The 14,938-nt window shown below is 45.1% G+C and overlaps 1 protein-coding gene across 15 annotated transcripts in view; it reads left to right on the forward strand.

The window, feature by feature from the left end:
• The first annotated feature begins 152 nt into the window (after nucleotides 1–152).
• Nucleotides 153–14,938, forward strand: part of SGSM3 (small G protein signaling modulator 3) — a 31,261-nt gene continuing 16,475 nt past the window's right edge. For 3 of the 15 annotated variants that reach the window (XR_008622467.3, XR_008622468.3, XM_063603322.1), the window contains exon 1: nucleotides 180–1,013. The gene's annotated coding sequence lies outside the window, so the exon portion shown is untranslated. Of the gene's footprint in view, nucleotides 1,014–14,938 lie in introns of all 15 variants that reach the window. The other 12 variants (XM_034948327.4, XM_055105380.3, XM_034948331.3 and 9 more) reach the window with 10 other exon arrangements.

The following is a 14,938-nucleotide window of genomic DNA, read 5'->3' on the forward strand; positions in this document are numbered from 1 at the left end:
TTGTTTTTTGTAGAGACGGGGTCTCACTCTGTTAACCCAGGCTGTTGTATTTTCTTTAAGATTGGTTTAAATTCACACGGACTCCAGCATCAGAACTACCCAGATGTCAGGTTCTGGGCAGAACTTGGGGCAACTGATGAAATGTCTGCTCAGCTGAAGTCAGACACCTGGACACTTAATGCCCTCTTTCCCTGGCTGATGCTCAGTTTCATTTGAACCAGGAGAGCCTGATGTTTGTAAACATAGCTTTAGTGGAAGCACGAGGGTTAGGAGTCCCTAGAAAGGTGATATGAAGCCTAGGTGGATGTGAGGGTTGGTGAGATGGGAATTGCACAGCATAGAATCTGACACAGAAGGTACTCAGAAAATTTCGTTTTCCGGCCTGGCGCGGTGGCTCACGCCTGTAATCCCCGCACTTTGGGAGGCTGAAGCGGGCAGATCATCTGAGGTCAGGAGTTCGAGACCAGCCTGGCCAACATGGTGAAACCCCGTCTCTACTAAAAATACTGTACTAAAAATACAAAAAAATTAGCTGGGCGTGGTGGCGGGCGCCTGTAATCCCAGCTACTCGGGAGGCTGAGGCAGAGAACTGATTGAACCTGGGAGGTGGAGGTTGCAGTGAGCCGAGATCACGCCACTGCACTTCAGCCTGGGTGACAGAGCGAGACTCCATCTCAAAAAAAAAAAAAAAAAAAAAAAAAAATTAGCAAGTTATTTGCAGCGTCTATCTCCCACCCTGACTGCTGGTCCACACCATACTGTCCCAAGCTTCTCAGGCTGCGGTGCAGACGAAGAAATCATTGCTATGCATGCTGGCCTTGGGATGGGGGCGCAAAGCCCCTGGACGCGCCCCGCCTAGTGGGCGGGAACGACTACAGCCCCCAGCATGACCCGCGGCCGCCCATGCCACGCCCCGCCACGCGTGCGCCTAGGCGCCGCTGAGCGCTGACTGGGTGCGAGTGGGGAAGCTGCTAACCCGACCCGGATTGGCGCTGAGGTGGCCCGTGGGGCAGGTGAGTGCGGGGCGGGAGTCAGCGGAGACCCACCGGCGCCTACAAGTTCCCCTCAGGCGGGGGCTGCGGGGCGGCTGTGGTCGGACTGTCCGACCGAGGGTCGTATGGGCCGAAGGCGCCCACGAGAGAAGCACCGCCTCGGGCCGGAGAGCCGCCGGGCCGACCTTGCTCGCGTCACCGTTGGAATGGGGGCCGGGGACGCGGCGGGGCGGGGAGGTCGGCTGCGTCCTCCGGTGCGGCCTCCCCTAGACGGCCGAGGCCACCTCAGGTGTTCGGGGCGCCAGCCGGAATCCACCGCGCTGGCAGCCGGGAGCGGTTTTACAAAAACCGCGCCTGAGGCGGGGGGCTTTTTAAAAAGAGCCTGGCTGGCTCTGGCACCGGGACAGCTGCAGACTCCTCCTCAGGTTTAACTCCTCAGGTTTAACTTAAAGGCTTTCCCTTTAAGATTCAGATCCAGGTGCAGAACCCGGGCTCGGATCCAGGCCGAGACTCGGAACACCGGTGTGTTTGCATTTTAGCACGGGGGAAACTGAGGCATACGTTAGCCAGAATCATCCGGTGTGGTTAGGACTGGAATTTTGAAAATTATTCTCATACTTAGTTTACTGACCTAGGCTCTTTTTTATTTGGAAAGAAAAATAAAGATGTTTCAAAGGTTGTTTTCAGTGACTGGGTGACTAGTGTATCTTCCAGTCTCAGGCTGCACGTTTGTGGTGGGTTGATGGCTCTTTTTTGTTTTGCGGTGGGATAGAGATGTCCTGGAATATTCTACACCTTTCTTATTCTTTCTTAGTAAATTCAAGTCAAATCAGACTCTGATTCACAAAAACTGCATTTTCAACTTCGACTCGTTTACTCGTAGTTTTTGTGACAGGTTTGTGATTAGGTTTATAGGTACATATGTTTCCCGCTTTTCTTGCTCTTTTAGTTCCAATTATCTCTGCACTCTAAACAATTGAATTACATCTTTGTTTTTACACTATTTCTGTTCTTGGTGATTAATTTGTAATTCTTCTTTTCTTTTCTATTTTTTTTTTAAGACGGGAGTTTCCCTCTTGCCCGGGCTGGAGTGCAGTGGCGGGATCTCGGCTCACTGCAAGCTCCGCCTCCCGGATTCAAGTGATTCTCCTGCCTCAGCCTACCGAGTAGCTGGGATTACAGGCACCCGCCACCACGCCCGGCTAATTTTTGTATTTTTAGTAGAGACGGGGTTTCTCCGTGTTAGCCGGATGGTCTCGATCTCCTGACCTCGTGATCTGCCCGCCTCGGCCTCCCAAAGTGCTGGGATTACAGGCGTGAGCCACCGTGCCTGGCCCTTCCTGTCCCTTTTTAAGCGTGGAGGTGTGTGGTCTGGGAGGGGAGAGGGTGAGGTGTCTATTGATCAGATATGGGTAATAGGTTAACATAACCCATGACCAGAACATTAAAAGGCTGTAAACAAACAATTGCTTCAATATAAAAACGCATACCTCGTGAATTTGGAAACATGTCAGGTTGATAGAAAAGTGAACTAGGGTAGAACCTCACAGAAATGAACCCGACATTAGGGTGAAATATTGAGAAGGGAAGGGAGGAGATAATCAGCTCTTTTATTTTACAGCCATCTTTCTATGCCTGGAGTGGATGTAGGAACAGCCTGCTGGCTCAGAAGCTTAAAAAAAGCTCTGTGTGTTTTCAGTTTTTCTCTTCTTAGTTCTCAATGAAGGTTTTGGCAGGAGCCCAAAATCTTGTACATTTGATAATTTAACATCAGTTTCATCTGCTTACTCTCCAGATAGCCTGTTATTCAGCTGGTGACGTCAGTAATTTTCCACAGCAGCCATTCATGAGCTCATGCAGACTGTCACAAGGAAATGGGAATAGCACAATGAGTGTTACAGAAGAAAAAAAGATCCTGTTTCTTTGCCATCACATATTATACACAGACTTAGGGAATCTAGACTGGAGCACAAGATATGTGGGAGGGGTTAGAACACCACTCCTACCTGTAGTAATAATCATTGAAACCACTTATTGGATGCCTTCTGCTTACCAAACACTAGTTGTCACAGGTCACTGTAAGTGACAGGGCCAGAATTTAAGTCTACCTGACTCTAAACTCTGCTCTTTTGTCTGTGCTGTACTACCTTATCAACAACTGTGTTCAAGTCTTTCTCATTCTTAAAAATATATGAAACTTTCCTGTGATCATATTTCCCTTCAAATTACTACCATTTCTCCTGCTTTTCCTTTCTAGACTTGTCCTTAAGAAGCAGACTCTACATTCTTCTCTTCCATTTACTCCTTCATTCATTGCAGTCTGACTTCTACCCTCAACTCTGTTAAAACTACTCTCATGAATTCCTCTCAACGATTTATTGAATATCTACTGTGTATATCATCATCTAGACTTATAAAGATGGCTAAGACATGGATCTTGCCCTCAGGTAGTTTAGAGATTAATGAGAGAGGGTAGTTTATACATGTCAATGTATGTTTCCCACTGATAGGGCAGTTGTGTTTTTTGTTTTTGTTTTTGTTTTTTTGAGACATAGTCTCACTCTGTCACCAGGCTAGAGTGCAGTGGGGCAATCTCGGCTCACTGCAATCTCCGCCTCCCGAGTTCAAGCAGTTCTCCTGCCTCAGCCTCCTGAGTAGCTGGGACTGCAGGCGTGCACCACCACACCCAGCTAATTTTTGTATTTTTAGTAGAGACGAGGTTTCACCATGTTGGCCAGGATGGTCTCCATCTCTTGACCTCGTGATCCGCCCTCCTAGGCCTTCCAAAGTGCTGGGATTACAGGCGTGAGCCACCACACCTGGCCTGATAGGATGGTTTATTTATTTTTATTTTTATTTATTTTATTTATTTATTTTTGAGATGGAGTCTCCCTCTGTCGCCCAGGCTTGAGTGCAGTGGCGTGATCTTGGCTCACTGCAAGCTCTGCCTCCCGGGTTTATTTACGCCATTCTCCTGCCTCAGCCTCCTGAGCAGCTGGGACTACAGGCGCCTGCCACCATGCCCGGCTAATTTTTTGTATTTTTTTTAGTAGAGACGGGGCTTCACCGTGTTAGCCAGAATGGTCTTGATCTGACCTCGTGATCCACCTGCCTCGGCCTCCCAAAGTGCTGGGATTACAGGTGTGAGCCACCGTGCCCAGCCAATAGGGCGGTTTTTATAGTTTGAGAGTTGGGGAAGGAACACTTTATTGTGAAGATGTCACTGGACTGCCACCAGACAGAAAGCTTAAATTGGTCTAGACTGTAGTGTCAAGACTGCGTGCTTAGGTATATACTTTTAGGGAAAAGCTGTATCCACTGAGAGATGACATGGTTGAAAGATACAGTATAGGCTTTAGAGTCTGACAGATCTGGTAACTGAGCTACAATTTCTTCTTTGTAATACTTGCCTGCAATGTAAGCTCTATGAAAGTAGGGGCTTTGTGTTGTTCACCACCTCACCCCCATCTCCTAGAACAGTGGTAGGTGAGCAATAAATATCTGTTGAATGGGGCCCAGTACGGCGGCTCACGCCTGTAATCCCAGCACTTTGGGAGGCCAAGGTAGAGGATTGCTTGAGCCCAGGAGTTCAAGACTGGTCTGGGCAACATGGCGAAATGCCATCTCGACCAAAAACATAAAATTGCCAGTCATGGTGATGTGCGCCTGTGGTCCCAGCTACTCGGGAGGCTGAGGCAGGAGGATTGCTTGGGCTCAGCTCAGGAGGTCGAAGTTGCAGTCAGCCATGTTTGTACCACTGCACTCCAGCCTGGGGAAGAGAATGAGACCTTGCCTCAAACAAACACATGGTACCAGTACTATCAGTAGTAGCATATGACTGAAATAACAAGGCTAGATTTTCAGTGTGGCTTATGAACTGATTTTGACAGCACCATTGTTTGAATGCTACATATATAATCACCTCCCCTTTTTGAAAATTTAGGCTTACTAATTTATGCTCACCATTTATACATGAGGAGAGATACATTCATCTCTTTTCAGTAGGCACAGTTAACTATTAACTGTCTCTTCTAATATATGCCTCTTTTGCAGTGATAAACATATTTCTGCTTTTTCTAAGTGTGATACATGTTTTGTATTTGTTTTTCTCTCTACTAATGATGTAAATTGTTTTGGGAGGTTAACTGCTTTGGAATAATTAAACAGCTTTATCAGCAAGAGTAACTGATATCAGAAATTAGATTGATAGGCCGGTTGTGGTGGCTCACGCCTGTAATCCCAGTGCTTTGGGAGGCCGAGGTAGGCGGATCACCTGAGGTCAGGAGTTTGAGACTAGCCTGGACAACATGGTAAAACCCTGCCTCTACTAAAAATACAAAAATTAGCTGGGTGTGGTGGCAGGCGCCTGTAATCCCAGCTACTCAGGAGGCTGAGGCAGGAGAATCACTTGAACCTGGGAGGCATAGGTTGCAGTGAGCCGAGATCATGTCATTGCACTCCAGCCTGGGTGACAAGAGTGAAACTCTGTCTCAAAAAAAAAAAAGAGATTGACACCCCCAATTCAGTGTCAAAAGTCTTATCTTATCTTGGAAAGGGTATAATTTCCAATTAAGACAGAGAATTTTTTTTTTTCATTACAACAAAATTATGTGACTTTTCTCACCCTTCTCTAGATATCTAATTAGCCTGCAAGCTAACACTCTAAAGACATGAAACAGGCTGGGCTTATGTCTGTAATCCCAGCACTTTGGGAGGCTGAGGTGGAAGGATCACTGAAGCCCAGGAGGTCAAGACCAGCCTGGGCAACATGGTGAGACCCTGCCTCTACAAAAAAATTTCTAAAAATTAACCAGATATGGTGGCGTGTGCTTGTGGTCCCACCTACTCAGGATGCTGAGGCAAGAGGATCACTTGAGCTCAGGAGATTGAAGCTGTAGTGAGCTGTGATCACACCACACACCACACACTCCAGCCTGGGTGACAAAGGGAGACCCTGTCTCAAAAAACTGGAAAAAAAAAACAAGATATGAAAGAACAGATCATTTCCCTTTTCCCTCTCTTGTGTTTGAGTTTCGTTTGTAAATATCCTTAATTATGTGACTTGAGGATAGGGTTAAAGTCAAATTACCACTTTTTTTTTTTTTTTGTCTTTTGAAAACAGTATGGTAGTCGGAGCACCAACAATGAAGTTCAACTTACGGCTCTGCTGCTTGCTTCCTTGCTTGTCTGCTTGCTTGATTGATTGACAGGGTTTTGCTCTGTTGCCCAGGTTGGAGTGCAGTAGCATGATCATAGCTCACTGAAACCTCAAACTCCTGGGCTCAAGAGGTCCTCCTGCTTTAATCTCATGAGTTGCTGTGATTACAGGTGCATGCCACTGCACCCGGCCTGGCTTTACCATTGTAAACTTTGAGAACTTACAAGTTATCTGTCATGCCTCATTTCTCTCACCTGCAAAAATGGAATAATTAGTGCTACTCATAATAATAGCTAATATGTATTAGGTGTTTGCTATATATACCAGTCACAGTTCTAAGAATTTTATTTGTATTAACTCACAATCCTCACATCAACCCTATGTATTGCTAGTATTATGCCCATTTACAGGTGAGACAACAGTGACAGAAACAGTAATTTGCTAAAGATTGGTGGAGTGGAGTCAGGATTAGAACTTAGTCTGACTCTAGAGTTTATGCTCATAATCTCCACCTTCATAGTTTTTTGTTTTTTTTAATTTAGCATATAATCAAGAAATAGAGCAGTTTTGAAGATAAAATCTATATAAAATGGCTGTGACAAGCATTTACGGTATTAAGTACTACAGTTAGCTTCGAGTTTACAAAGCATTTTGCACACATTTTCTTTGATTGTCATAGGAATAACCAAATATGTTTGTGACCATCACTGTCCGGCAGGAAACAGGCACGCATTTGGTCACTTTCCCAGTCATGCAGCATGTGTGCAGACAGTGCCCTGGTGTTGCTCCTCCATATCTAGATCATGTGGAATTTGAAGCATCACATTTTGAGAAAATTTAGTAGACATAAGTTGTTTTGGCCTGTCTAGCATCCAATCCAGGTTCTTCTGGGGATAACAGCTCCATTTTGCTTTGGAGAACAGTTCATCCCTGACCAACTAGGTGGTAGGCACATGGCCCAGGTCAGGCCAACAGATGTTAGGCAAATAGATGCTTTCCTCCTTTAATTTGAATCTTAGGTTGAATGACACAGTAACAAAAGTTCAATAAACAGTTGCAGCTCCTTCATCACAACCACAGGCTAATTCCTAATATCTGGGCACTAGAGCTGCTATTGTTTTCAATGAGCTGAGTCTTCAGCTTTTCCTTGGTTTTATGTCCTACTACATATCCTTCCAATACATTCCTGTCTTTCATAACTTAAGTTACCCAAAGTCAGTTTTGGTGGCTTGCAGCTGAGACACCTTTAACTTTTACATGGCATGAGGTCATGTCATGTAAGAGTTAAAATAGGCCTGGTGTCGTGGCTCACGCCTGTAATCCCAGCACTCTGGGAGGCCAAGGCAGGCGGATCCATTGGGCTAAGGAGTTTGAGACCCGCCTGGGCAACATAGTGGGAACCTGTCTCTACAAAAAAAAAACTTAAAAAATTATAAATAGCTGGGCATGGTGGCATGTGCCTGTAGTCCCAGCTACTTGGGAGGCTGAAGTGGGAAGATTACTTGAGCTTGGGAGGTCAAGGCTGCAGAGAACTGTGATCGTGCCACTGTACGCCAGCCTGGGTGACAGACCAAGACCCTGTCTCAAAAAAAACAAAAGTTAAAATAATCAGCTAACTTTAACCTGAAGAGGAGAGAAATCTTGGAGAAGATGTGGGTATCTTCAAATGTCTGAAGTATGTAGAATACAAAGTACCCCTAAAAAGACCAAAGAGTAGATATTACTAGCAAACAGATTTCTGCCCACGTTAAAGCCTAAGGCAGGGCTATCCACAGGTGACAGACTGTTTTGGTATGTGGAAATAGATACATCCACTAAATTGTTCAAGCCAAGACAAGATGGTCACCTGGGAGGAGTAATATGGGTTTAGTAATCTAATGGGGACTGGGTGTGGTGGCTCATGCCTGTAATTCCACTGCTTTGGGAGGCTGAGGCAGGATGATCGCTTGAGGCCAAGAGTTTGAGACTACCCTGGGCAACATAGCAAGACCAGCATCTCTACAAAAAAATAAGAAAAATTAGCCAGGCATGATGGTGTGTGCCTGTAGTCCTAGCTACTTGGGAGACTGGGGTGAGAGGATTGAGCCCAACAGTTTGAGGTTATAGTGAGCTGGAATAGTGCCACTGCATTCCAGCCTGGGTGACACAGCAAGACCCTGTGTGTATTAAAAATAATAATATGGCCGGGCACGGTGGCTGATGCCTGTCATCCTAGCACTTTGGGAGGCTAAGGCGGGCAGATCACTTGAAGGTGGGAGTTCGAGACCAACCTGGCCTACATGGCGAAACCCCATCTCTACTACCAAAAATACAAAAAATTAGCCGGGTGTGGTGGCGCATGCCTGTAATCCCATCTGCCAGGAAGCTGAGGCAGAAGAGGAACCCAGGAGGCGGAGGTTGCAGTGAGCTGAGATCACACACTGCACTCCAGCCTGGGTGACAGAGCGAGACTCTGTCTCAAAAAAAACAGAACAAAACCAATAATAATAATCTAATGGGTTGTTGTACTGAATGAACTGTAAAGTTCTCTCCAATTCTGAGATCATGATTCTCTGATTGAAATCTAAATCTGCAGACTCCGAGACCTAGAGTTCTTTTTAGAAGATTTACCTGCTTTTCCTCACTTTTCCAACCTAGTCTCTTATATTCCCGCTTCACCACGTATGTGCTGCTCTTTGTTTCGGACCTCTGCTTCCATCAGCCCCTCACCTTCTTCAGGTGTTTGCTCAGATTTTTCTTACTGAGCCTTCCCTGACCACCTAATTTAGAATAGCAGCTCCTGAAAGTGCCTATGGTTCTTCCTGCCTCATTTTACTCTATAGCACTATTCATCTGACATACAGTGTGGTCTCTTATTAATTTTTTAAGTTACTTCTTTCCCCTCTAGAATGCTGGGACTTTCAAAGAAGGGATTTCTATCTATTTTGAGCACTTCTGTGTTCCCGGCACTTAAAACAGTGCCTGGTACATAATAGGCACTCAATAAACATATGTTGATTGAATGAGTATTTCCTCAACACAAAGTCACCATTGGGTCTGCTTTGTGTTCTAGGAGAATATCTAGCTCACGCTGTCCACTTCGTACCTTTTCTCTGTTGCTTCCCTTACTCGCTGGTGCCTTTCTCTTTTCCTCTTCTCTTTGGATCCCAGCATTTCAAGACTAGAAGTCTGAGATCACCTCTTCATAAGGACCAGAGTCCCTGTGTAACACAGCTACTTAATGAAAGATGTGGGGTGGAGGGTGACTGACTGTTGGATTGTTTATCTCTGTTAAACTGTGGTCTCCCTAAGTCTTGCTCAGTTCAGGCCCGTGCAGTGCCTGCTGCAGCATATGCATATCCCTCAGTGAGTTATTAAGTAAATATCTTCCTCCTTCATGAAGGCTTTTCCATATCAACCTGTAGTTATCTCTTTATTTCTTTGAACTTTGGTAGTATTTGTGGTCTCTGTTCTTATTATTAAGGCAGGGTCTCACTTTGTCACCCAGGCTGGAATGCAGTGGCACAATCTCCACTCACTGCAACCTCCACCTCCCAGGCCCAAGCAATCCTCCCACCTCAGCTTCCTGAGTAATCTTGGACTACAGATTTGCACCACCACGCCCAGCTAATTTTTGTATTTTTTGTAGAGATTGGGTTTCGTCATGTTGCCCAGGGTGGTCTCAAACTCCTGGGCTCAAGTGATCCACCCTCCTCGGCCTCCTAAAGTGCTGGGATTATAGGTGTGAGCCATCGTGCTCGGCCTGGTCTCTCTTATTAACTGGCCTTGGGTTGTTTGCCATTTTATGTGTCTGTCTGGTCAATGAAATTATAATCCCATGGACAAAGACTAAATGTACCTACTACAGAACCTAGTCCTGAGAGGCAGTATAATGTAGTGAAGTGCTGTCCAAGAGAACTTTATACAGTGCTGGAAATGTTCTTGTGTGACGATTAACATTTTTTTATGCTGTGTGTGTATTTGTATGTGTGTGTGATTAAGTAATTACACTTATCTGCACCACCCAGGAATAATCAGTAAACATTCTGGCATTTATTTCTTTATTCATTTATTAATTGTACATTTTCTAGCTTTTTTTAACCATGAATATCTATAATTTTTTTTTTTTTTTCTGAGACAGGGTCTCACTCTGTCACCCAGGCTGGAGTGCAGTGGCACTATCTCAGCTCACTGTAACCTCCGCCTCCCGGGTTCAAGCGATTCTCCCACCTCAGCCTCCTGAGTAGTTGGGATTACAGGCACGCCCCACGACACCTGGCTAATTCTTGTATTTCTAATAGAGATGGGTTTTCACCATGTTGGCCAGGCTGGTCTCGAACTCCTGACCTCAAGTGATCATTACAGGCATGAGTCACTGTGCCCAGCCTATAACTTTATAATCATAAAAACAGGTCTGGCTCACACCTGTAACCTCAGCACTTTGGGAGGCCAAGGTAGGATGACTGCTTGAGCCCAGGAGTTTAAGACCAGCCTGGGCAACATAGTAAGACCCTCTCTACAACAGTAACAAAAAATTAGCAGGGCGTGGTGGTGTGTGCCTGTAGTCCTAACTCCTTGGGAGGCTGAGGTGGGAGGATTGCTTGAGCCTGGGAGGTCGAGGCTGCAGTGAGCTGTGATCACACCACTTCCCTCCAGCCTGGACAACAGAGCAAGACCCTGCTCAAAAATAAATTAATAAATTAAAAATACAAGTTGCTGCAGCTTCTATTTTTGTAAATTGTATTTTCCCCCATTGATTCACATAATATAAGCAATGTTTTAGCATGATAATGGTTTAGCATGATATTGGGAAGAACCAAGTAATTAGGAAAGGTTATAGAAACATTTTACTAGTCTATATAAGCCATCAGAAAAGAGGCACAAGCTTTTCTTTTTTTTTCTTTTTCTTTTTTTTGAGACAGGGCCTCATTCTGTTGCCCAGGTTGGAGTGAAGTGGTATGATTTTGGCTCATTGCAACCTCCACCTCCAGGGCTCAGGCAGTCCTCCCACCTGAGCCTCCCAAGTAGCTGGGACTACAGGTGTGCACCACCACACTCAGCTAATTTTTTAAATTTTTTGTAGTGATGAAGCCTCACTATGTTGCCGAGGCTGGTCTCAAACTCTTGGGCTCAAGTGATCCTTCTGCCTTGGCCTTCCAAAGTGCTGGGATAAGAGGAATGAGCCACCATGCCCGGCTACAAGGCATTTTAACGATGCAAGATAGTGCATTTAGGAACTGGAAATACAAACTGAAGTATTATATTATTACTCCAAATTTAAAAGGTAAATCTAGAAGCTAAATAACTGGAGTCCTTTAGTTTCTGGAAAAGAACAAATGATAAATAAGCATGAGAGCCCTTTATTACTACCCAACATGTATGTAAACTATTGTGCAATTTGTTGTAAGTTAATAATTCTTGGGGCCGGGCGCAGTGGTTCACACCAGTAATACCAGCACTTTGGGAGGCCAAGGTGGGAGGATTCCTTGAGGCCAAGAGTTCAAGACTGGCCTGAGCAACATGGCAAAAGCCTGTCTTTACCAAAAATATATACAAAAACTAGCCAGGCATTGTGGTATGTGCCTTAGTCCCAGCTACTCAGGAGGCTGGGGTGGAAGGATGGTTTGAGCCCAGGAGGCAGAAGTTGCAGTGAGCCAAGATCGCGCCACTGCACTCCAGCCTGGCAGACAAAGTCAGACGCTGTCTCAAATAATAATTCTTATTTTATATTACAGATTTGTCTTTCTATCAGATCAGAATAAAAGCTCCACAGAGACAGGATTTTGTTTTGTTCACTGTCCTGTCTAGGATCTAGACATGGATCTAGCCTAGGGTCTGACACAGAGTAAGCACTCATGATGTGAAATGAGAGAATAAGAGTGGTGCCTGCCATGTGAGGTCAGGATAAGTTTAGGACTCATCAATCTGAAAAAGTAAGAGTTGAGAGGAGACTGAAATTTAAAATGGCATTATGTTAACAGCTACAACATAGCACCAATTCTTCCATTTATCTATTGCTGTTTACTGATCACTCCAGAATTTAGCAGCTTAAAGCAACAATAATCATTTTATTACTATCTCTTGCTGGGGGATTGGTTGTTGGTAGGTAGTTTTTCCTGGGGTATCTCAAGCAGTTGCAGCTAGGTGGGACTGGAGTCATGTCTAAAGTTTCCTTAGATGTCTTGGGGTTGATGGTGGCTGTCAGCTGGGTCCCACCTGGGACTGTTGGCTGGAGCACCTATATGTGACCTCTCCATGTTACCTTACCTACCTCACAGCATGGCAGGTGTGTTCTAAGAGCTAACCTCCCAAGGGAACAAGGTGAAAATGCATGACATTTTTATGACATAACCTCAGAAGCTACACAATATCACCATATTCTCTTGGTTAAGGGAGTCACAGAGGTTTGCCTGGGTTCACGGGGAGTGGATGGGACGTAGACCCCACCATTCAATGGGAGAAGTTTCGTCACATTTGAAGAAGAGCATGTGAGATACGTTATATTGTGTTAGCCCATCTTTGGAAAATAGGGTCTCTATGCCAAGCATGTGATAGGGGTTTTAAGAACTTTTTCACTTATTCTGCAGGTACCTATTATCCTAATTTTACTGATAGGGAAGCTGAGGTTATGGAAGATGAATTGGCCACACAGCCAAGTGGCAGAACAAGTTGTCAGGCCCAGGCCTTCTTGCTTCCACAGTAACACTGTATAAAGGTGAAGGCAGATTTCTTCAGAAAGTCCTGAAATACTATGGAAGGTATATTTGTGTAGGTCATAAAACAGGTAATTAAATATCTCATGAAACAGGCGATTACTACTTCAAACATTTATTAAATCCCTAAGTACTGTAGTAGGTGCTAATGAGGATTCGGCCCTTGAAGAGCTTTCAGTTTATAGATAAGGCACCTACACTAGTAAAGTGAGATAGAAGTCAGTAGGAACGGCCAGGCGCAGTGGCTCACACCCGTAATCCCAGCACTATGGGAGGCCGAGGCGGGCAGATCATGAGGTCAGGAGATCGAGACCATCCTGGCCAACACGGTGAAACCCCGTCTCTACTAAAAATATAAAAAATTAGCCCGGCGTGGTGGCAGGTGCCTGTATTCCCAGCTACTCGGGAGGCTAAGGCAGGAGAATGGCGTGAACCCGGGAGGTGGAGCTCGCAGTGAGCCGAGATCACGCCACTGCACTCCAGCCTTGGTGACAGAGCGAGACTCTGCCTCAAAAAAAAAAAAAAAGTCAGTAGGAACAAGTAAATGTTGAGAGGAAGTACTAAGGAAAGCTTCACAGAAGTGGTGTTTCAGAGCTAAGCACTGAAAGAGGGATGGAATCTGGATATTTGGAAATGGAAGGTGGCCTTCTTAGCAGAGGACACAATATAAATAAAGGCACAGAGGCATGTTGAGACAGTAGTGAGGGGCCCAGTTGGCTAAAGCTTAGGGTACATGAAGGGAAAATAAGAGCTGACTCAAAAAGAGATTGGGGTCTATGGAATCAGAGCTGTGCTTCAGGGGATATTAACCTACTCTTTGTTTAACATAAACGGAATGATAATCTGGAGACACAGAAATCTTTAGGAGATTTTGACAGTGGCCCAGAAAAGTGGCAGGGAGGGTCTGGATTAAGGCAGTGGAAATGGAGATGGAGATGCTAGAGGTATTTTAGAGGTAAAATCAGTAGACTTGCAACTGATTTGATGTGAGAGTAAAAGCAGGAGCCAAGGCCAGGCATCATGGCTCATGCCTGTAATCCTAACACTTTGGGAGGCCAAAGTGGGAGGATTGCTTGAGCGCAGGAGTTCAAGACCTTCCTGGGCAAGATAGTGGGACCTTGTCTCTAAAAATAAAAATTAGCCAGTCATGATGGCATGCGCCCGTAGTCCTAGCTACTCAGGAGGCTGAGGAGAGATGATTGCTTGAGCCTGGGAAGTTAAGGCTGCAGTGAGTCATGATCCCACCACTGCACTCAGTTTGGGCAACAGAACAAAACCCTGTCTCTAACAACAACAACAACGACAAAAAAAAAGGAACCAAAAATTACCCTAAACCTTAGGATCTGAATGTCTTGGGAGAAGAAACAGGAATATTAAAAAGAATCATCTGAGATAGAATAAAAATAGATTTATTGAGGAAACACAGATTTTAAGCCAGGCACAGTGGTGTGCACCTGTATTCCAGTCTGGATAACATAGGGAGACCCCCATCTCCAATAAATAAACAAAAATTAAAAAAAAATTAAAAAGAAATACATATTGGCCAGGTGCGGTGGCTCACGCCTGTAATCCCAGCACTTTGGAAGGCCAAGGTGGGCGGATCACGAGGTCAGGAGATCGAGACCATCCTGGCTAACACGGTGAAACCCTGTCTCTACTAAAAATACAAAAAATTAGCTGGGCGTGGTGGCGGGCGCCTGTAGTCCCAGCTACTCAGGAGGCTAAGGCAGGAGAATGGCATGGATCTGGGAGGCGGAGTTTGCAGTAAGCCGAGATAGCACCATTGCACTCCAGCCTGGGCGACAGAGCAAGACTCCACCTCAAAAAAAAAGAAATACATATTTTAATGTGTTGTGGTATATAGTCAAATGAAGCTATCCAACAATAAGTTGGAAATTATGTTGTCATGGCTAGAGATAGAGATTTGTAATTTATATGACAGTAATAGCTAAATCCCCATTCAGAATAGGGATGGACTCCCCATTTGGAATCCATTAGGAATGGACTAAAAGAAAGAAGACTGATGTGGGGAATGTCTTTTTTGGGGGTCTGGAGAAAGAAGAGGCAGTAAAGAAGCAGTTAAATAGAGAAGAAAA

Source organism: Pan paniscus, chromosome 23 (genome assembly GCF_029289425.2).
Source record: "Pan paniscus chromosome 23, NHGRI_mPanPan1-v2.0_pri, whole genome shotgun sequence".
Classification (NCBI taxonomy): domain Eukaryota; kingdom Metazoa; phylum Chordata; class Mammalia; order Primates; family Hominidae; genus Pan; species Pan paniscus.